Source organism: Astyanax mexicanus, chromosome 13 (genome assembly GCF_023375975.1).
Source record: "Astyanax mexicanus isolate ESR-SI-001 chromosome 13, AstMex3_surface, whole genome shotgun sequence".
Taxonomy (NCBI): Eukaryota; Metazoa; Chordata; class Actinopteri; order Characiformes; family Acestrorhamphidae; genus Astyanax; species Astyanax mexicanus.
The window spans coordinates 29,447,921-29,470,211 of NC_064420.1; the positions used below are offsets into that span (position 1 = coordinate 29,447,921).

Sequence of the window (22,291 nt, forward strand, 5' to 3'; positions counted from 1 at the left end):
TTCAGAAATCAATATTTGGTGGAATAATCCTGGTTTTTAATCACAGTTTTCATGCATCGTGGCATGTTCTCCTCCACCAGTCTTACACACTGCTTTTGGATAAATTTATGCCTTTACTCCTGCTGCAAAAATCCAAGCAGTTCAGCTTGGTTTGATGGCTTGTGATCATCCATCTTCCTCTTGATTATATTCCAGAGGTTTTTAATTTGGTCAAATTAAAGAAACTCATCATTTTTAAGTGCTCTCTTGTTTTTTTTTTTTCCAGAGATGTATATATAAAACACACAGACACATGTGTCCTATTATTCTTTTAAGGCTATTGTTATTGAGTATTTTTTTGTTCTGAGAAGGACTGCTCATGGGAAAAGCCTTGAACTGGGTGATGAACACTATGTGGTTTCAGTGGTTCTGTTATTGTGAACAACATATTTATTACTTGATTTATTACTATACAGTTCTTATGATGGATGTTTTGGTCGGCACAGTGGGTTATTAGTATGGACGTTTTCCTCCCAGGGCCTGGGTTTTGGGTTCAAGTCCCTGTCTGGGTGGGGTTTCCATGTTTTTCTTGTGTCTGCATGGGTTTCCCTCGTGGACTATGATTTTCTTTTTCTACAAAAAATTAGCGGTGACTGAAAAACTGGGCTAAAATCCTAAAATTGTGTAGCATGAATCTTGCATACCTAGCTGAGCACTAGCCAGACTGAGAATTGGGCCTAAATCAAAGCTAGAATTGGGGAACGATTGCGCATTGTCTACCCCTAGTCTTCCCCTTCATTGTGAATGTTAAAACATGTTGTGTTCCATAAAACCATGCAAACATATATGTTAGGGTGACCATATTTTCATTTGGGTAAACCAGGACACCTGGGAGCAGGGGGGGGTGGGGGATGGGGTGGTTTGGTGGAGTCGCTAAATGACGTCAACACCTAATTTGCATAATACATGTTTTTGAAGCTGTAAAGGATTAAGGTTGTGGGAGTGAAAAAAGTGTGTAAAAAAACATCCTAAATATGTTAGAAATGTTAAAAATGAACAACATCTGTTGCTTTTTAAATAGGCCGTCACTTTTTTACAGTAACTTTTTTACGTGAATTACATAAATGAGTTTTTTTTTTTTTTTTTTTGCCGTGTTCTTAAATGATATTATAAGAGCAGCAGTTAGCCAGAAGTGTTAATTTACATTGTTTTTTTTTTTTTTTTTTGGGGGGGGGGTTTGTTTGTTGTATTTTATTATTTTTTTACGTTTTCTTTATTTTTAAAGCTATCATAGGCAAATTGAAATACGGACATGTCCCGGGAAATACGGACATTTGGTCACCCTAATATATATGTGTATATATATATATATATATATATATATATATATATATATATATATATATATTCTGTGTGTGTTATGAGTTTAATCAGCCTGTGTCTATTAAAACTTAAGTTTGTCAAGTAAAACTTAAGAATAAAGAGAAAAGACAGGTGAGGAGGGCAAGAGATAAAGAGAGAGAGAGAAAGAAAGAAACAGATTTTGCAAGAGAAGAGGTACTTTCTGTGCTCAGAACCGTTCTTAGGAAAAAAACGCCTGTGCAGACTGTGCTCCTTCCTCAGCCACCCACTTATCAACCTCTTATCTCTCTCACACACCCAAATCACACGTGCTCTCACTAATATTAGAGTGCTGTTACCGGATGCAGACGCAGAGGCAGTGGTACAGTTCACACGCTGCTGTATGAAGTTGCGCTGCAGATGTACACAGATCACAGTGCTGCTCGGGGGAGCAGATAACCAGGAGACCTGTGAAGAAACCTTCTTATTCAGGAGCTGTGCAGTCAGAGGAGACAGACAACCTGAAGAGAAGAAGAGAGGCACAGATGTGCTCGCCACTGATCCACTGTCTGCTGTGAGGATCATCATTTGATTCTCTTTACAACTGTAGACTCAAAGTGTAGACTGATGAAAAATCTGCAGACTAGAGCAAACCAGCACACACTTAAAGGAGAAGTCTGGTGTAAAATTGACTTTAGGTGTAGTAAAACATGATAAAGAGGGATAACCTTTGTTGAATAGCCCACCTCCGCTTTTCCGCAGCTTTCCGAGATTTTTTTTTTGTCCAAAAAAGTATGTGAACCCTTGGGGATTACTTGGATTTCTGCATAAATTGGTCAAAAAATGTGTTAAAAGTCACAACAATAGACAAACACAGTCTGCTTAAACATATACCACACAAACAATATATATGTTTGCATGGTTTTATTGAACACAACATGTGAAGATTCTAGCTTTGATTTAGGCCCAATTCTCAGTCTGGCTAGCGCTCAGCTAGGTGTGCCAGGTTCATGCTACATGATTTTATCCCGATAATTTTTCGTAGATCAAAAAAATAAGATGCAGAGCTTTTAGGCCCTTAAATAATGCAAAGAAAACAAGCTTTAAGAGTTCAGAAATCAATATTTGGTGGAATAACCCTGGTGTTAATCACAGTTTTCATGCATCTTGGCATGTTCTCCTCCACCAGTCTTACACACTGCTTTTGGATAACTTTATGCCACTCCTGGTGTAAAAATTCAAGCAGTTCAGCTTGGTTTGATGGCTTGTGATCATCCATCTTCCTCTTGATTATATTCCAGAGGTTTTTAATTTGGTCAAATTAAAGAAACTCATCATTTTTAAGTGCTCTCTTGTTTTTTTTTTTTCCAGAGATGTATATATAAAACACACAGACACATGTGTCCTATTATTCTTTTAAGGCTATTGTTATTGAGTATTTTTTTGTTCTGAGAAGGACTGCTCATGGGAAAAGCCTTGAACTGGGTGATGAACACTATGTGGTTTCAGTGGTTCTGTTATTGTGAACAACATATTTATTACTTGATTTATTACTATACAGTTCTTATGATGGATGTTTTGGTCGGCACAGTGGGTTATTAGTATGGACGTTTTCCTCCCAGGGCCTGGGTTTTGGGTTCAAGTCCCTGTCTGGGTGGGGTTTCCATGTTTTTCTTGTGTCTGCATGGGTTTCCCTCGTGGACTATGATTTTCTTTTTCTACAAAAAATTAGCGGTGACTGAAAAACTGGGCTAAAATCCTAAAATTGTGTAGCATGAATCTTGCATACCTAGCTGAGCACTAGCCAGACTGAGAATTGGGCCTAAATCAAAGCTAGAATTGGGGAACGATTGCGCATTGTCTACCCCTAGTCTTCCCCTTCATTGTGAATGTTAAAACATGTTGTGTTCCATAAAACCATGCAAACATATATGTTAGGGTGACCATATTTTCATTTGGGTAAACCAGGACACCTGGGAGCAGGGGGGGGTGGGGGATGGGGTGGTTTGGTGGAGTCGCTAAATGACGTCAACACCTAATTTGCATAATACATGTTTTTGAAGCTGTAAAGGATTAAGGTTGTGGGAGTGAAAAAAGTGTGTAAAAAAACATCCTAAATATGTTAGAAATGTTAAAAATGAACAACATCTGTTGCTTTTTAAATAGGCCGTCACTTTTTTACAGTAACTTTTTTACGTGAATTACATAAATGAGTTTTTTTTTTTTTTTTTTTTGCCGTGTTCTTAAATGATATTATAAGAGCAGCAGTTAGCCAGAAGTGTTAATTTACATTGTTTTTTTTGTTTTTTTTGGGGGGGGGGGTTTGTTTGTTGTATTTTATTATTTTTTTACGTTTTCTTTATTTTTAAAGCTATCATAGGCAAATTGAAATACGGACATGTCCCGGGAAATACGGACATTTGGTCACCCTAATATATATGTGTATATATATATATATATATATATATATATATATATATATATATATATATATATATATATATATTCTGTGTGTGTTATGAGTTTAATCAGCCTGTGTCTATTAAAACTTAAGTTTGTCAAGTAAAACTTAAGAATAAAGAGAAAAGACAGGTGAGGAGGGCAAGAGATAAAGAGAGAGAGAGAAAGAAAGAAACAGATTTTGCAAGAGAAGAGGTACTTTCTGTGCTCAGAACTGTTCTTAGGAAAAAAACGCCTGTGCAGACTGTGCTCCTTCCTCAGCCACCCACTTATCAACCTCTTATCTCTCTCACACACCCAAATCACACGTGCTCTCACTAATATTAGAGTGCTGTTACCGGATGCAGACGCAGAGGCAGTGGTACAGTTCACACGCTGCTGTATGAAGTTGCGCTGCAGATGTACACAGATCACAGTGCTGCTCGGGGGAGCAGATAACCAGGAGACCTGTGAAGAAACCTTCTTATTCAGGAGCTGTGCAGTCAGAGGAGACAGACAACCTGAAGAGAAGAAGAGAGGCACAGATGTGCTCGCCACTGATCCACTGTCTGCTGTGAGGATCATCATTTGATTCTCTTTACAACTGTAGACTCAAAGTGTAGACTGATGAAAAATCTGCAGACTAGAGCAAACCAGCACACACTTAAAGGAGAAGTCTGGTGTAAAATTGACTTTAGGTGTAGTAAAACATGATAAAGAGTGATAACCTTTGTTGAATAGCCCACCTCCGCTTTTCCGCAGCTTTCCGAGATTTTTTTTTTTTGTCCAAAAAAGTATGTGAACCCTTGGGGATTACTTGGATTTCTGCATAAATTGGTCAAAAAATGTGTTAAAAGTCACAACAATAGACAAACACAGTCTGCTTAAACATATACCACACAAACAATATACATGTTTGCATGGTTTTATTGAGCACAACATGTTAAGATTCTAGCTTTGATTTAGGCCCAATTCTCAGTCTGGCTAGCGCTCAGCTAGGTATGCCAGGTTCATGCTACATGATTTTATCCCGATCATTTTTCGTAGATCAAAAAAATAAGATGCAGAGCTTTTAGGCCCTTAAATAATGCAAAGAAAACAAGCTTTAAGAGTTCAGAAATCAATATTTGGTGGAATAACCCTGGTGTTAATCACAGTTTTCATGCATCTTGGCATGTTCTCCTCCACCAGTCTTACACACTGCTTTTGGATAACTTTATGCCACTTCTGGTGTAAAAATTCAAGCAGTTCAGTTTGGTTTGATGGCTTGTGATCATCCATCTTTCTCTTGATTATATTCCAGAGGTTTTCAACTTGGTAAAAATCAAAGAAACTCATCATTTTTAAGTGCTCTCTTATTTTTTTCCAGAGCTGTATATATATAAAACACTGTGAATGATATGGGACATATTATGTCTTATATATTTCGGTGGTAGAACAGAACATGGCTATGCTAAGCTAAGCTAAACTAAGCTATCCTGGCTAAGATGTGGTTAGTGCTACAGTATGTAAATCTGATTTAGCTTTTTAGTGGTCAGAAGGATAACTCAGTATATCTATGAGCATAAGATATCTACAAACACCATTTTTATCGACTTCTGGAGTTCATATTATTTTTCCTGTAAAGAAAAATGGCTAATTATAGAAAATGGGAAAAGGACCCCTGTTTAGTGCTCTCTCTCTCACACACATACACACATACACACACACACACACACACAAATGCATTTTCCTACATCTGTCTGTAGCCAGTGTGACTTCTTTTAGCTCCAGTGTGAATCTGAAACCAGTGTAACACCCCAGACAACAGCAACTGAGGAATAACTCCACTACCTATACTTTATTCTACAGCTTCTCTGATGTCAATATCCAGTGCTTTCTCTCTCTTAATGTCTCTCTCACACTCTCCTTGACTCTCTTTCTCTCCTTCTCTCTTTTTCCCCCTCTAACACACACACACACACACACACACACACACACACTCAATGGGGCAGAAAGTGCAAAGTCAGCATGTCCTCTAAGATGTCATCCTCTTGCTCCTGAACCCTTGAGTTGCTGTGACTGTGGCCTGGGGCATCCACTCATTTACTGCTGTCTGAGAGAGAGAGAGAGAGAGAGAGAGAGAGAGAGAGAGAGAGAGATGGAAAGAGGTGGGGGTGTGAGGCCAGTAAAAGAATGGAGCAGAAATAGAAGAGTTAATGGAAAACTTCACTAGTCATTCTTCATAAAAGTCAGAACATTTAAGTTGTCAGTGTGATGGCAGCAATTACCCCGTACCCTGTAACTGTGGCAGAGGAAAGGCTGGTTCCACTGCTTGATTGTAGATATATTTTATTTATTTTCTAGTACTCTAAAAAAAGCAATTATGCTTTTCATAATCTGAAATCATTTCTTCTCGATCTACAGGGTCACTATGAATTGGGAATACTTCACAGAAGTCATTACCAACCAGTAATGGCACATTTATTTTGAAAAAGTAATCTGATTACTTATCACCCCTTTAAAAAGTAACTTAATTACTTGATTTTTAAAGTAACTATGTTCCTTTTAAAAAAAAAAAAACATATCTCTCTCCTATATCCTCTCCTATTGTTTGTGTGTGTGTGTGTGTGAGATGCAGAGAGTGCAGGGTCTGTGTGTGAGTGTGTGTGTTGAGCCCGAGTGCTAGTTTTAGCCTGGTGTTAGCTTGTTAGCTCGCTAGCCTGTTGTTATTTTGGTGTGGTTGCGTCTGACAGTTCCAGCAATAAAGCAAAGACTGTGAACATCTTTCTGCTCCATCCTTTCAACATATCCAGCAACATCACGCTATACAATATCTTTTTTCTAAGGAAAATGACAAAAAAGTAACATACAGTGACTTGGATAAGTAATTTTAATCTGATTACTGGATTGTAAATAGTAATGTGTTAGAAAAAAATAAAAACGGAAAAAAGGGTCTGATTAGAGTAACGCGTTACTATGTATCGTGACCGGAGGCATCTGGCTAGAATTGTCCATGCGATCGGACAGCAATCATATCTACATTCAATTGCAGTGCAGCATTCTTTATATTCCATAAGTCCTGGCAGAAGTCATGGGACATGATGCTAGTTTAGTTCTTGTCCAGCAACAAAGTACCTCAGCCTAGTTAAATAGGGGAAAAATATGGTAGATATTTATTACAGAGCATTTGAATGCAGTGATATATACATACAGTCTCATTCATACATATTTGTCAATAAAAAGTCCCAAAGAAGGAGGCCATCATTTGGCTGGGAAAAAAACAAGCAAGTGCAGATTTTTTTTCAAATGAACGAATCAACAATTAAATGTCATTTTTGTTTTCATTTTTTTGACAGAGAATGCTCTGACGAACCCAGGCAGACAAAAAGCAAGACCCAGAGCCAGAATTCTTTCTTTGGTGAACATTCTCAAAAAGGTAGGTGTATCCTTATTATCTATGCAAACCAAAGACCAGATTGCACTCTGCTATGAAAGCTATTCTTTGTACCAATGAAGCCAAGATTAGCCCGTTAAGGGGCACAATTGTTCATGATCCTGTCAAACATGGTGGAGGCAGTGTCATTGCATGGGCATGTATGACAGAAATTAAAGTTGGGTCACTGGTGTTTATTGACGATGTGATTTTTGATATTTATTGATGATGGCAATTAACATTCTTCAATCTACAGTTTCACGTGTATAGTAGCAATATGGCGTAAGCCCTGTCCGGGGTATTTTTCTCTTTTATGGTGGGTCCTCTGTGATTTTATTCCCGTCTGGAACCACCATGTGCGTGTTTTTCTCAGATGTCCTCTGAGAAAATTGCAGGTTGAACTCCATGGTCCTCCAGTAATTTAATTCCCATCCGCACTCACATATCTGAGTTTCATCACCTCGAGTTTAATAAAAGAGCTATTTGTCCACTGCCATGCAGCGTAATTACACTTTGGGCGCACGTTTCCACGGAGATCCATGTAAACACAACAGGGAGTGGAAATGGAGGAGCTACTGAACGCGATGTCATGTGAGTTTTATCACTGAGTAGAAGTGAAAACTTATCCTGTCCAGATTTAATTGATGATTATGACTGGCAGCATCTGTCTGGAGTTGTCTGGATGTAAAAAGACAAGCAATTCAGGCCGAAATCACACAGATTCTTATGTCAGGTTCACACTACATGACTTTTTGAGACTTTAGTCGTTGTGCTGTTCACACTACACTACTGGTTGTGCTGTAACCCTGAGTCCTGAGTCGCCACGAGAACACACCTGAACTAAACGCACATGAGAACTAGAACACGATGCCATGCCAGAGTATCTCTATAGAGGAGAATATGCACTAACAGTGAGTCTAAAATAAATAAGTTATACGTTATATGCCTTTTAAACATGCTCTACCTGTGTCTCCAGGATCAGCTCGCCAACCAGCTCACAGTAGCGGTAATGCTAGTGCTTTACAGTGTAAAACCTGTTTACTGTAGATAAACTGAAATACACAGAAACACTTTCTTAGTTTTTTTTTTTTTTTATAAAATACATTATTCTGCTTTCTAAAATGAAAGAAATATTCAGAGTAAGTAGGTCATAATTATTTTTTATTTAAAGTTTTTAGATTTTAGTTCCATTCACCCCTTTTCATAGAGGACTCACTCACTGGCTTCCTCTAGAGTTTAACAGTCATTTACTGATATAACAGGGAGAACAAAAAGTGGTCAGAGTCTCCATAAACAGCTCTGGTGTATCTCTCTTTCTGTGATCTCATTGGCTGTATGTAGCCGCTGCTCCTGACTCCTAGTCGCTGACTGAGTCAGATATTAAACATGTTGAATATTTGCCGGGAGTCTGTGACTTGTCAGTGATCAGTCAGCGATGGCTCGGCAAGCGTTTTTCTGTAGTTCACACTACACTGAGTGATACCTAATTTCCTTCCAAGCAGAATTTTTGTTGACGATAAAATCGTGTAGTGTGAACCAGGCATTAGGCTTCAATGAGACAGGCAAAAGTCACTGGACACGATAACTAGCTCCCGTCCGATGACAATTGACATATCTTAACAGATCTACACATATCATAAATATATTATTTTAGGAGAGTAGCAGACTATTAGTTTCCTTCTAGTTCATCTTCTTCTATTTGGCAGTGTTTAGGAATTGAAGAGAAAGCCGCATGTGCCAAACCTGGCAAAGCGCTTTTTAGCAGTAAAGAGGAGAAGACGAAAAAGCCTCGACTTCAAATGAGCGCGTGCAGAACGGCTTGATAAAAGTCGACACTTTCAGGACGACTCCTCTCCCTCTTCCCCTGCTTCTTTTTTTTTTATTTCACCACGTCCTCCAGAGGGTAGGCCAGCAGCCCTGCTTCTCTTTTGTAGCAGGACAGAGCGTAGCGGAATAAAAAAGAGCGAAAAGTAGGGAATGACAGGCCGGGAAAAAAGAGAGAGAGAGAAAGACCGGGGAGGCTGACTTCAAAGAGAGTCCGCTAACCATTGCCTGGGGGACTCGGGGACTGAGCGTGGATGTGTGTGTGTGTGTGTTTGTATGTGTGTGTGTATGTGTGTTTGAAAGCCATTTACACACACACACACACCATGCCTGATTGCTTGGATGTGGCCTCAAACGTTCCTCCTCGTACACAACAAAGGTAAAGCAATCGCCTACCGAGTAATTGTCTATTTCCCCAAAGTCAAATTTATTTAGCTCAAGGACTGCAGGCTGGATAGGTACAGTATCTGCGTCTCTAACGAAATGCAGCTAAAAAAATAATAATTTAATTAAATTTATTGATTAAAAAAGTCAAGCCGAGCTGTTTTGATTAAGCTGCCTTTTTTTTGGCTTTTTTTTAAAAGTAAAGCTCTTTAAAGATCAGCCAACTTCATTAGAATTGATCACAAATGAAATTTATCTCTCTGAAACTAAACCGACCTGAAGAGAACATTGAATTTTTTTTATTAGTATCGTGTACAGAATTGTAAAACACGGATTTCTATCCCGTTTCCTGCCTTAAAACTTTATAAAACTTTATACACTATAAGCCCGGATAAGTGGAATTTACTTTAAAAAAATTGAGGAAACCGGTTGCCTTTAAAAAGTTAAGTAATGGGTAATGAAAACTTAAGCTAGCATAACTTAAAACATCAAGTTATTACAAAAAGGGGAAGCTGATTACATATTTTTATTTTTGTTATACTGTAGGACCGTATAAGTTCAGTTTACCGGTTTGCTCAAATTTTTAGTGATAGGTAATGAAAATTGAGTTAGCATAAATTAAAACATCATACCAAATAACTAACGATTAATAACTGTTATTTTTCACATTTAAAAAAAAACAAAAAAGTTGCTATCACATTTGTACATACTAAAGATCGCATTGGCAAAATGAACTGTGATTAATAAACATTTGCCCAGTTTAAAATTAGTATTAACTAGTAACTTATTAATGTTTCATTTCTGATGAGCTTATGATTTGCTAACATTTCTTAATATAAATATCCATATTCTATCTATCTATCTATCTATCTATCTATTAATGTGCATTAATTCACTACTAAACATTAGTTAATAACATACTAATGAAAGTTAGGTACCACTTTAAAATAAGACTACCTCTATAAAGGGTTTATAAATGGTTTACAATTAGTTTATTAATGGTTACTAATTAGGTTGTAAATGCCTTAAAAATCATTAAAAATCAGTTATGTGGCTGTGGGTTCACTATTTGGCAAACAACAGGTCTACGTACATTTCTACGTATGTGTTATAAATTAATGATTTTTAAGGCATTTACAACCTAATTAGTAACCATTAATGAACTAAACCATTTATAAACCCTTTATAAAGGTAGTGCTAATTTAAAGTGGTACCGAAAGGTATTATAAAGTGTTACCACTTGATTTATTTCAGAGGGTGAATCACTACACACTGATGGTGAGTGTTAGTCAGAAACTGTTGGACACACCCAGTATGCAAATAGATTGTGACAGAAGCCAATGGAAAAGAAGCTGTTAATGACAACAGACTAAACTCAGTTACTATTGAACTCAAAGAAGTCAGTTTAAATGTAAATGTGACCACAAATGTTCAACTAACTCAAAATAGTTTAGTATTGTTTAGAAACATCTAATTTGAAAAATCATTTGAGTTCAAACAACGTATGGGTTTACAGTGTATATCAAGCAGTTGTGTGATGTAACAAACAGTGTGGATTATTGGTTTTAGTCTTAATGTTGTGTTCACACTGGAAAATGAAATAGATTGAATTGGTTTGCTGTTACCTAGATTACTTGAGTACTTATACCTTGACCTTGAACAGTGAAGCCTGAAACTGCATAACTGTTGTCGTCGTCCATAAAAATAGAAAAATAAGTACAGTGGCTTACAAAAGTATTCCTACCCCTTGAACGGTTCCATATTTTCTCACATTACAACCACAAACGTAAATATATATTTCATTGGAATTTAATGGTAAAGACCAACACAAAGTGGCATACAATTGTGAAGTGGAAGAAATATGGGTCAATAGGAATACTTCAAAGCTCTAGCCAGTTCTAGAGGTTCTAGTGGAGCTTTTAACTAGTTTATTCTAAGTTAGCTTATTGGTTGCTCTGAAAAAAGAAAATTAAGAGTACACTCCAGTTTCTGAATCAGTTTCTCTGATTTTGCTGTTTATAGGTATATGTTTAAATAAAATGAACATTGTTGTTTTATTCTATAAACTACGGACAACATTTCTCCCAAATTCCAAATAAAAATATTGTCATTTAGAGCATTTATTTGCAGAAAATGATAAATGGCTGAAATAACAAAAAAAAAGACGCAGAGCTTTCAGACCTCAAATAATACAAAGAAAACAAGTTCATAAAGCAATATTTGATGGAACAATCCTGGTTTTAAATCACAGTTTTCATGCATCTTGGCATGTGTTCCTCCACCAGTCTTACACACTGCTTTTGGATAACTTTGTATGCCACTCCTGGTGCAAAAATTCAAGCAGTTCAGCTTGGTTTGATGGCTTGTGATCATCCATCTTTCTTTTGATTATAATTATAATACATTTTAAGTGGTCTCTTATTTTTTCCAGAGATTTTCAACACAAGTTTAGCTACTGTCGATGTTCGTTAACCCATTTTGATAGGATACAACCACGATATAATTTCGGTTTAATGTGTGAAAGCTAAAGGAAAACTAAAATGCGAGGCCAAAACACTCTAAAACAAGGGTAGGGAACCACTGGCTGACCGTGGTTTGACCGAACCCAAATAGAAGTAGAATTTGACTGCATTCATTTTGAAAAAGCACAGAAACAGACGACACACCAGTAATAAATAAAATAATGTTCTCAAGACTTTCTCAAGCACCACCACACACTCACAGTGGGAGCAGGACTGACACAGCCAGTGCTCACGAACATCAGAGCCAGACCAGAGCCAAACCAGAGCGTTCCAAAACCACACAGCTTCTCCCACTGGGAGCAACATCCCAGCCAGACCCTTACAGAGGAAAACCACATCAGGACAAACTCGGTCTGTGGGATTTAACCAAGAACAGTATTTCACAACACCAGGACCAGCTGAACATTTGAACGTTCTCTAAAGTCCATTTTCTTTTATATCTGTTTTAATACATCAGGATGTCGGATGATAATATTAATTATACAACAGTTAGTTCCGACCTCACAATCTGATTGGTTGAGAAGTGTTCTAGCCGTGCTGATATTTGTGATAACATCACATCCTTCTCACACTAAACCTGTATCACTCCGCCCACGCGTTGCAGAGTAACGGCGTATTTATATACACAGTACAGTTTTGAATCCTCACCTCCACCGGCACCAGCTAATGCCGTCTAACCGCCAGAACGGTAATTTAACAGTTAATGCTGAGATAAAGCAAGCTACGCTAACCTAACCACAGTCCAGCCGGCTAGCTAAAACCAACACCACCCAGCAAAAACAAACAGAAATGCTCAAAAAATGTGCAGCTTTCACCTGAAGACGACTCCACAAAACAGGAGAGGAGAGTATTAGCGTTATTTCACAGTCCTAATGTTACCATCTTCGCTTATTCCCATTATTTTGTGGTGTTAGTCTAAGTAAATTAAAGCAGATTATCTCCATTTTATCAAGAAGACGGTGCATAAGCATTCCCAAGAGAGGGTGCTTTTCATGGCGGGGGTGCTGAATTGGACACCGGCAAGCCCACTAAGCAGTAGGTAGTGATATAAGTGTGCTCGGGCACGGATTGTTTAAATGCAGTGTGAGTGCAGGCCAGTGGGGGAGTGGGGAGGGGGCAGAACTGTGCTCCAGCACGATTTAACCAAACTGTGCTTAGTGTGAATACACTCTGAGATGCTTTTGGGAAACTGGTTTAGAAACAAGAAGGTCATAATATTCTGTATAGTTTAATAGCAGTTAGTAAAACGCTTACAAATATAGCTGTGTGTAAGTGTGTGTGTGTGTATGTGTGTGTGTGTGCCTTGTGGTCCCTCGTGCTGTGAGGGGTCATTAGGAGTTTGAAGCAGAGGGAGATGAATGGCCATGTTCCCAGATGAGAGCTCCAGCCATAAGCTCTCCAAAGCGCACAGCAACAGCTGTGATTTAGCACCTTCACCCACCCCCTCCACCCACCCCACCCACACGCCACATCCTTCATCCTACTGTCACCCCTCTGCCTCATCAGCACTGAGAGAGAGAGAAAGAAAGAAAGTCAAGCATGAGAAAGCAAAGTGTACCACTGTCGAAATGCAGGTAGTCCAAGAAGTTCATAAACCATTTTTTATATGTTTACATTTTATTTTTTTCCCTAATAATAAAAAGAATACAACTTTGTTTTAAATGAAATGTATAAATAATAATAAATAATTTTCAGGTTTATATATTCAGTTTTTTATTATGCATTTAAACATATATTAATATTAAAAAAGCATGATTCAACCAATCGTTAATTGTTATTTTGTATTATTTAAATGATAAGTAATAAAATATGTACATAAACAGAAATGGACAATAAATCATATTTTTTATAATTTTATAATGTAAAATTATTTTTTAAACATTTTATATATGGCATTTTAGCTTTTTATAGTTTATTTAATATGTTTATATATAATAAATAGTATAAAAATCTATATTATATAATATACTTTTATTTTTAAATAAAATAGATACAAATTATGGCAATAAATCCATAGTTCTTTGATCTATTCTTTTAAAATAAATGTACATTTTATTTTTTACACCTAATTAAACAATTATTAATTATTTATTAATATGTATTTTCTACAGTGGGGTTTCAAATAAACATGTTTAAATACACAAGTTACTTTTATATGTGAATACTTTATTTTATAGTTGTATTTATATTTGTTAAACCATTTTTACATTTATTATTAATGTTAGATATTTAAAATGAATAAAAAGTTACCCAAAAAAATAAAAAAAAATGGCCTTTTCCCTCCCTTTACAATATTGTATAATAAAAATTATAGATTATATTGCATGGTTTAAATTGAAGTAAAATACACTCAAATTGTAAAAGAATTTGAAAACAGAATTATTTTATTGAAATAAATATTAATGATTTACTAATAGCTCTTTTTGTACCTCTCCAAAAATATTTGGTAACACTTTCTGTAAATGTCATGTTATAAGCAAAGCACATCGTCACTAGCTAATGAAAAACAAGCATCTCAATTTTTGTAGACTTTTAGATTTCTACATTATTTCAACAAACCTACTGTCCTTTATAATGTGTTAAAATTTATTGATGTATGGACATACAGTAAATAATTTGTTCAAAATTACCTGAAATAAACTGTTTTTACATTGACTTCCATTGAAAGCTAAGGTTTTATCTCTTTCCTCTAAAATTGCTGTTTTGGAGTTTTATAAATATGTATAGCCATGTTTATAATGCCTAATGAACGGATTATAATATGGTATGATTATGTTTATAGTTTCTATGTTATAGAGTTACGATATTACTATGTTTACAGAGTCTTATAGACACGACATTCATAAAGGTGTTACTGAATTTAGTTTTGCATTTCCTCTTATTATTAGTAATGTAAACTTGAACTAAAATAAAAGTACATTCAAGCTAAAAAAAATAAAAAAAAATAAAGCACTTCATTATCTTTAAATAAACGTTCCTCTGCTTTTATTCTAAGTTTTGGGGTAAAAAAGTTTGTAAAGTTTTGCGCTCTGCTCTAAATTGGGGAGTGTAAATAAGATAACAGCCTCCAAAATCAGAAGCTAATCTGAAAATCAGGTACAGAAAACAACCAGCGTTAAAGTTGTGAATATGAGCAGTGGAAAAATCACAAACTTTGAAGTGTGTCTGCCACTCTGTGGGACAGATGTTGAGTGATGACATGGTAACACACTTTTCTACTCACACTTTCTTCTATCTTTATGAAGATCTAATTTGCAGGGTTTTTTAAATACTAGTAAATAACATTCTGACTGCATTCACTGCAGGTAGTCTGTGTTAGGGGTGGGCGATATGGCTCTAAAATAATATCACGATATTTCAGGGTATTTTTGCGATAACGATATACTTGGCAAAATAGGAAAACAGAAAAATGATTCATTAATTTCAGGAATATAGTATAATAGTATAACAGTATAATCATAAAAATAATATAATGCAGCAAAAAATATTGCAGAATATTTTCATGCATATAAACTGCAAACTAAAACTATAAACTAAGACAATTATACAATAAATACACTTAAAGCTTCACAGTAAATAATGGACTCCTTTTAAGACAAACCATCCCTATTATCACGATATGGATTTTTAATATCATGATATTTCTGTGTCACGATATATTGTATACGATATAATATTGCCCACCCCTAGTCTGTGTTTAGCATTATCGAATGACTCATATACATAGAACATTTAATGTTTTTGGACATTTATTAAATAAAACAGCCCTGTTTCATCTCTATACATTACAATTACAGAACCCATAAGAGCTCTGACACAGTTTAGGAATAGCACAGATAGCACAGTCACATGACTTCACTGTGGTTTAGAAATTGATTCAAAACTGGTATTATACACTTAAAGTCAAACATTTTAGAGCACTTCAATTGTTTATTAGTGCAGTAGCAGTGCTGTATGGCCCACACAAGCTGCTTTTTCATTTTTAGCGTTTTAGCATTTTAGCAGTTTAGATTTTAGACTTTATTACTGCACTTCACCTGGTCAGACCTGTAATTCATTCTTCTCTTCACTGCTGAAACTGAGACTTGGTTCAAGGTTAAACTAAGCTAAAGAGCTAAAGAAGCTGTTGCCATGTGGGTCAGCCAGACGTGACTCTTCCTGTAGCAGTTTTCTCCAGTTTCCAAACGTCTTGTAGAGGAAGGATTTAGGAAACATTAATCACCACTTTCTGGCTTCATCTGTTAGTTCTCTAAAAGCACACTTGCACACGTTCATAAATACTAGTGCATATTTAAAAAAAATAAGATATCATACTTTATTTCAGTAATTTAGTTCATAATGTGAAACTCCTGCTGGAAAATGAAATCCGCATCTCCGTAAAAGTTGTCAGGGCAGAGGGGAGCATGAAGTGCTGTAAGATTGTGTGGTAAAACACTGCACTGACTTTAGATTTGATAATAAAACACAGTGGATCAACACCAGCAGATGACATGTCTCTCCAAACAAACCATCACTGATCATCAGTAAATTTTACATTTCATTGGTAAATCAAGGGATCAGAGTCTGGAGGAAGAGTGGAGAAACACACAGTCCAAACTGCTTGAGGTCCAGCAGGACTTGGCACATTGCCCACACTGCCAAAAGTACCAATTGGTACACTGATTTTTGGGTTTTCATTGTGTGTCATTCATAATCATCAACTATAAAACACATAAAATTGCTTAAAATAGATTATAACACTCTGTGCGTAATACATTTATATAATATCTAAGTTTCACATTTTGAAACGTTTGAATTACTGAAATAAAGTAACTTTTTTAATGATACATTTATAGTATATGTACATGATCACATACTGTCTTGCACTCAGGATGTTCAGTATATGTCCAAAAGAGTTTTTGGGAATCTCCCCTTTGGAAAATGGTGTTGTCTTTTGGACGGGAGGCCAAAATACAGGCACAAAATCTAATTTCCTTAAACATCTGGATACTTGTGGCTGAGGGTTTGATTGGACTTGAGTAGAACATGCATTTGATACCCTCTCATATACTCATATTAAGGTTATTTGTGAATTATCACACAGTAGTCCAACAGATATCTTTCAAGATTCACCTTAAACAGCATAATGAAAGCAATGGTGTTTTGTATCACACGAAATGTGTATATTATGTACAATATTTTTTTTTCTCGCCTCATTGGTTCCTCTAACAGCACCGTGAAGCACGGAGCGTGAAAATCGTCTCCGTTTTACACGTAATCACATTTATACGACTGCTCTCACACTCGCATAAATCCCTCACATAAATTCCATTACACGAGCTCCCGTAAAGAGTAAAAGTAATGCAGCTCCGGCCGAGCCGCAGAGCGTTTTTGAGGGACTGACTGGTCGCAGGGTTACGCAGAGGGCAGGAGAAAAGAGGGAGAGGAAGAGGCCGGCGGGTGTCAGACGGAGGAGCAGGTGCTTTCTGAGGCCTCATTTGTCCACAGAGCGCTCCCTGGTGCTCTCCGTCTCTTACCAGGTCGACACACACAGCTGTCCCTGTCAGAAAAAATCTTAACCGTTTGTGAGCTGCACTGCAGGCCACCTCTGGATCTGCACCTCCCTCAGATGTTCCCTTCAGATCAACACTAATGGATATATTTAGTCTCCCTCCCAGGCAACCTGTGAGAAAAAAAAAGTGGATGTTTTCTCTTTTTTTCAAACTCTCTCTCTCTCTCTCTCTCTCTCTCTCACTCTCTCTCTTTCTGTCTCTTTCTCTTAGTTCAGTTCAGAGGTGCTTTATTGGCATGAATGGAATTACATACACTATTGGCAAAGCAATGAATAATACAAGTAAACAGATATTAGAAAAAGATAAAAATAAAATAAATAATAATAAAAGTAAAAAAAAACATAAATCAAGCTACAGAGCAGAGAAAAATATAAGTGAAAGAGGTAACGTTAATATATTATTATCAATATAATAGTAATAATAACAGTACAGATATTAGTGATGATTGGAGATGATGATGATGATGATGATCTCTCTCTCTCTCTGTCTCTTCTGTCTCTCTCACTCTGTCTTTTTCTGTCTCTCTTTCTCATTTTCTTGCTCTGTCTCTCTGCTCTGTTTCTCTCTCTCTTGCTCAGTGTCCCTTTTTCTCGCTCTTTCTCTTGCTCTCTCGCTCGGTTTCCCTTTCTCTTGCTCTGTCTCTCTCTCTCGCTCTGTCTCTCTCTTGCTCTGTTTCTCTCTCTCTCTCTTGGTGTCTCTTTTTCTCACTCGGTGTCCCTTTCTCTTGCTCTGTCTCTTTCTCCCACTCTTTCGATCTGTCTCTTTCTGTCTTTCTCTCTCTCTCGCCCTGTATCTCTCATTTTCTTGCTCTGTCTCTTTCTGTCTCTCTCTCACTCTGTCTCTCTCTTGCTCTGTTTCTCTCTCTCTCGCTCTGTGTCCCTTTCTCTCGCTCTTTCTCTCGCTCTTTTGCTCGGTGTCCCTTTCTCTTGATCTGTCTCTCTCTCTCGCTCTGTCTCTCTCTTGCTCTGTTTCTCTCTCTCTCTCGCTCGATGCCCCTTTCTCTTGCTCTTTCTCTCGCTCTGTGTCTCTTTTTCTCGCTCGGTGTCCCTTTCTCTTGCTCTGTCTCTCTCTCTCCATCTCTTTCTGTCTCTCTCTCTTTCTCTGTGTCCCTCTCTCGCTCTGTCTCACTTTCTATCTTTCTGTCTCTCTCTCTCTCGCTCTATCTCTTTCTGTCTCTCTCTATGTCTCTTTCTGTCTGTCTCTCTTTCTTTCTCTCTCTCTCACTTTCTCTCGCTCTGTCTCTCTCACTTGCTCTTTCACTTTCTGTCTTTCTCCTTCTCTCTCTCCCTCTCTCTTGCTCTTTCTCTCTCTCTCCCTCCCTCTCTCTCTCTCTCTCTCTCGAGCTGAGCTGGATCTTGTTTCTGTGGCGCCCGAGTGGCACCGTGTCTGACTCCTCCTGTTCTTTCTCTCTCTCTCCTCTTTCTCCATTCTTTCGTTACTTTAGCACGACTTTATAACTTTAGAGCAGTAAAGTAGTGAAAAGTACCACAGTATTGGTCATCTTCATTTTCTTCTTTTTTTCTTTTTCTTTTTTTGAGAAAATTCATGTTATCCAATCAGATGTCAGTATTGCAGGGCAGTCCTTACACTCCTTACAAAAAGTGATTTTGTGTTTTAGTCAGGAGAACTAAATATTATCAATTTGAGTGAATTTAATGAACCAATGAAAAAATGGGATTTCACCCAACTTTTACTATACTAATGTCTCAATGCTCTTTCTACAGTGTTGGTTCATACAGCTTTCCCATAAGGCCCCTGGCACCATATATTTGCATATTGGGTGTGGCCTTTCCCTTTCTTACCATCTTTGTGTTGTCTGTTGCCCAAATCTACCTTATCCTAGCTATAAATTAGTATAATACATTTGTAGATTGCCAGGCCTTGGTGTTGTAGGCTGTAAGAACAAGTTACCTTTATTCTGTGTTACTAGTGCTCACAGTATGTTGGATTGGAGCTACAGTTAAATATAAATATTTACTTAATTAAACTATTGTTGTGTGAACAAAACGCAATGATTTATTGACTCAAGTTATCATTTAGCTTTGACTCGGTTAAGCTGAATAAACTTAAAATTGTATGCTGAATTTGCAACTTAACTGAGTGAAATCAAGATGATGACTTGACTTGAGTTAAGTTGAGCCTATAAATATATATATATTTTTTCAGTGCAGCATAATACAGAATTGCTTCATTGGCTAATACTAATACAGTGGTATGAAAATGTTTGGGAACCCCTGATCATTTTCATGATTTTCCTTTATAAATCATTGGTTGTTTGGATCAGCAATTTCAGTTAAATATATATTATATACACTGAAAAACGTTGTTTATTGGCTCAGCTTATTTATAGGCCAACTGCAGCACAGCAGTGCCAATATTACACGTTATAGCACGAACCTTGAGTGTATTATAGCTTAAATTATTATATTAAACAGAAGCATATGACTGTGTATGAGCATCCTGCCAGAAATAGTGTATGAACTGTATTTCCGTACTGCACAGTGTGTGTGTTTGAGATGCATGTGTGCATGACTAAGTAGTCATTATAGCAAGATACACCCTATCTGTGTGTAATCTCCGTCTTGTGTCCCTTTATAAATGCGCGTGTCCCTTCGTGCGTTAGCTAATTGTGAAGTGCGGCCGTCTCTGTGGGTATAGATTACGCTTTAAGTCCATCCTCTCTCTGGTGGGGGAGACAAATCATGGCAATTAGGCAGATCCGATGGGGGCCTCTCTATGCATTATTAATTAGCCGGGTCATTAGCATGCTGCTAGCTAGCACTCTGGAAAGCGGATCCGATATCAATATGCTTCTGTAGTGCCAGCGCCGGTTAGCTTAGCATCCGCACGCTCAGCAGGGAGGTGGAGATCCAAGCCCAGCGTGGGTGACCTGGGACGGGCAGCGTGCCAGCGGTATCGCAGGAGGGGGGGAAAGGTTTGACTAGGGTAAAGTGGACTCAACAGGCCTCATATGTTAGTGTTTACTGTGTGAGAGCAGTGTGTGTGTGTGTGTGTGTGTTTAGTGGATTCAGTCTCTGATTTGTCTTTTTTTCAGGCTGTTGACAGTAAGTGTACAGTGTGTGTAGGCAGTTTCATGTGTTGGCAGAAGAATCTTTTCAAATCGTTTCATTCGCAGGAGGGATTTTCTCTGAGGAGAAATTTACATTTACATTTCTTTAGCAGCGTAATGCATGGGAATCTATGTAGAATCACAGATTGTTGCAGACTTATATTAAACTTATATAAGTTTAATATACACTGTAAAGCAAGAGTTTTTGCTTCAAGTGGACTCTATCTGCTTTTAAGCAGTGCTATCTGCTCCTTGTGCCATGTGTGCGGTAGAGTGATTGGTTTGTTTTGTAACTCCTTTGTATCTGCTTTAACTTATTACACTACCCACTCTTTCCATCAGTATATTCTATTACTTTCACACCTTGAAAGGATTGGATTGATTCTCAGGGGATGGCTTAGGGAGGCTCAAACCTGCATAAGTTGCGAGGCATTATCTTGTGAGTGAGGTTGAATTGTCAAGGTTGGACTGATGTGTGTTCAGTCCAAAGAACTGACCTCTGATTTTCCTGAAATTGGTGCTCTACTTTTTGCTTCAAGTGAACTCTTTAAGCAGTTTTATCTGCTCCTGTTGCCATGTGTGATGGGTCATTTTGTAACTTTTTAAAATCTGCCTTAACTTATTACATTACTTACTCTTTCCATCAGTATATCCTTATAGTTCCACACTTTTATAGGACTATATTGAGATTAAGCATATCTTCAGGAGATGGCTTAGGAATGCTCATACCTGTATATGCTGCAAGGCATTATCTTGTGAGTGAGGTTGAATTGTCAGAGTTTGACCGATGTGTGATCAGTCCAAAGAACTAATCTCTGATTTTTCTGAATTTGGTGCTCAGCCTTTTGCTTCAAGTGAACTCTTTAAGTGGTGGTATCTTCTCCTTGTGCCATGTGTATGGTGGAGTGATTGGTTCATTTTGTAACTCCTTCGTATCTGCCTCAACTTATCACATTATCTCCGTCATTTTATCAGTATATTATCATGTATAAGTTGCAAGGCATTATCTTGTGAATGAGTCTAAATTGTCAGAGTTTGACTGATCTGCCCAAAAAAACTGCGTGACTAAGATAAGTGGAATTGGGCGGCTGACTGTTGGCTGTTGTCAGGGTTTTAATCAGCCAGTGGTGCACCTGTATTTCCCGCAGCCAAGATAGAAACATGCCAGATTTTTACCTGAACATACCTCACTTCCAGACCACCACACCCTTCAGCGTAGCTATATTCATAAACTCTATGCTATTTTAACAGTGTGGGCACAAGGTGTGAAAATAGAGTGTTTATAGGATGTAAGATAGCAATGTGCAACCTCATGCACCTTGTGAAGGGTGTATGATAGGGCCCTTTTCTAAATCTCGGAAGATAGAGTGGGCATTTAAGATTCCTCAATTTTTAATGGTGCAAGTGTACTACGAGTCCAACACGGAAGGCATTATCCTCCACAGTGGACAGCGCAATGTCTCAATGTCTCCGGTCAGCGTAGGGTTCTTTGGCTTCCATAAGACATGCCAAAAGTCATGGGACTCAAACTAGTTCCTGCCCCATGACTTTCAGCATATCAGTGTTTTTGTTGCAGCCAATGCCTCAAGCTGCTTAGCTTTTCTTTCCATTGAGGTGTCACTGCCAATATTGGAAATATGGCACTATGTCATCAGCACAGCCCTTGTCGAGTGTATCTTGTAACAGAACTGACCTTGTGCATAAGTAAAAACAGGTAAGGTAAGAGGACACCTCCTTGTGGGACACCCGGTGGGATGGTTTTCTT

General features: G+C 37.5%; 1 protein-coding gene across 4 annotated transcripts in view; it reads left to right on the forward strand.

Annotated features, from left to right (window-relative positions):
- The window catches only part of sulf2b (sulfatase 2b), a 345,428-nt gene that overhangs the window by 172,641 nt on the left and 150,496 nt on the right, over positions 1-22,291 (forward strand). For all 4 annotated transcript variants that reach the window (XM_049486337.1, XM_049486339.1, XM_049486338.1 and 1 more), the window contains exon 4: positions 7,098-7,177. The gene's annotated coding sequence lies outside the window, so the exon portion shown is untranslated. The remainder of the gene's footprint in view (positions 1-7,097; positions 7,178-22,291) is intronic.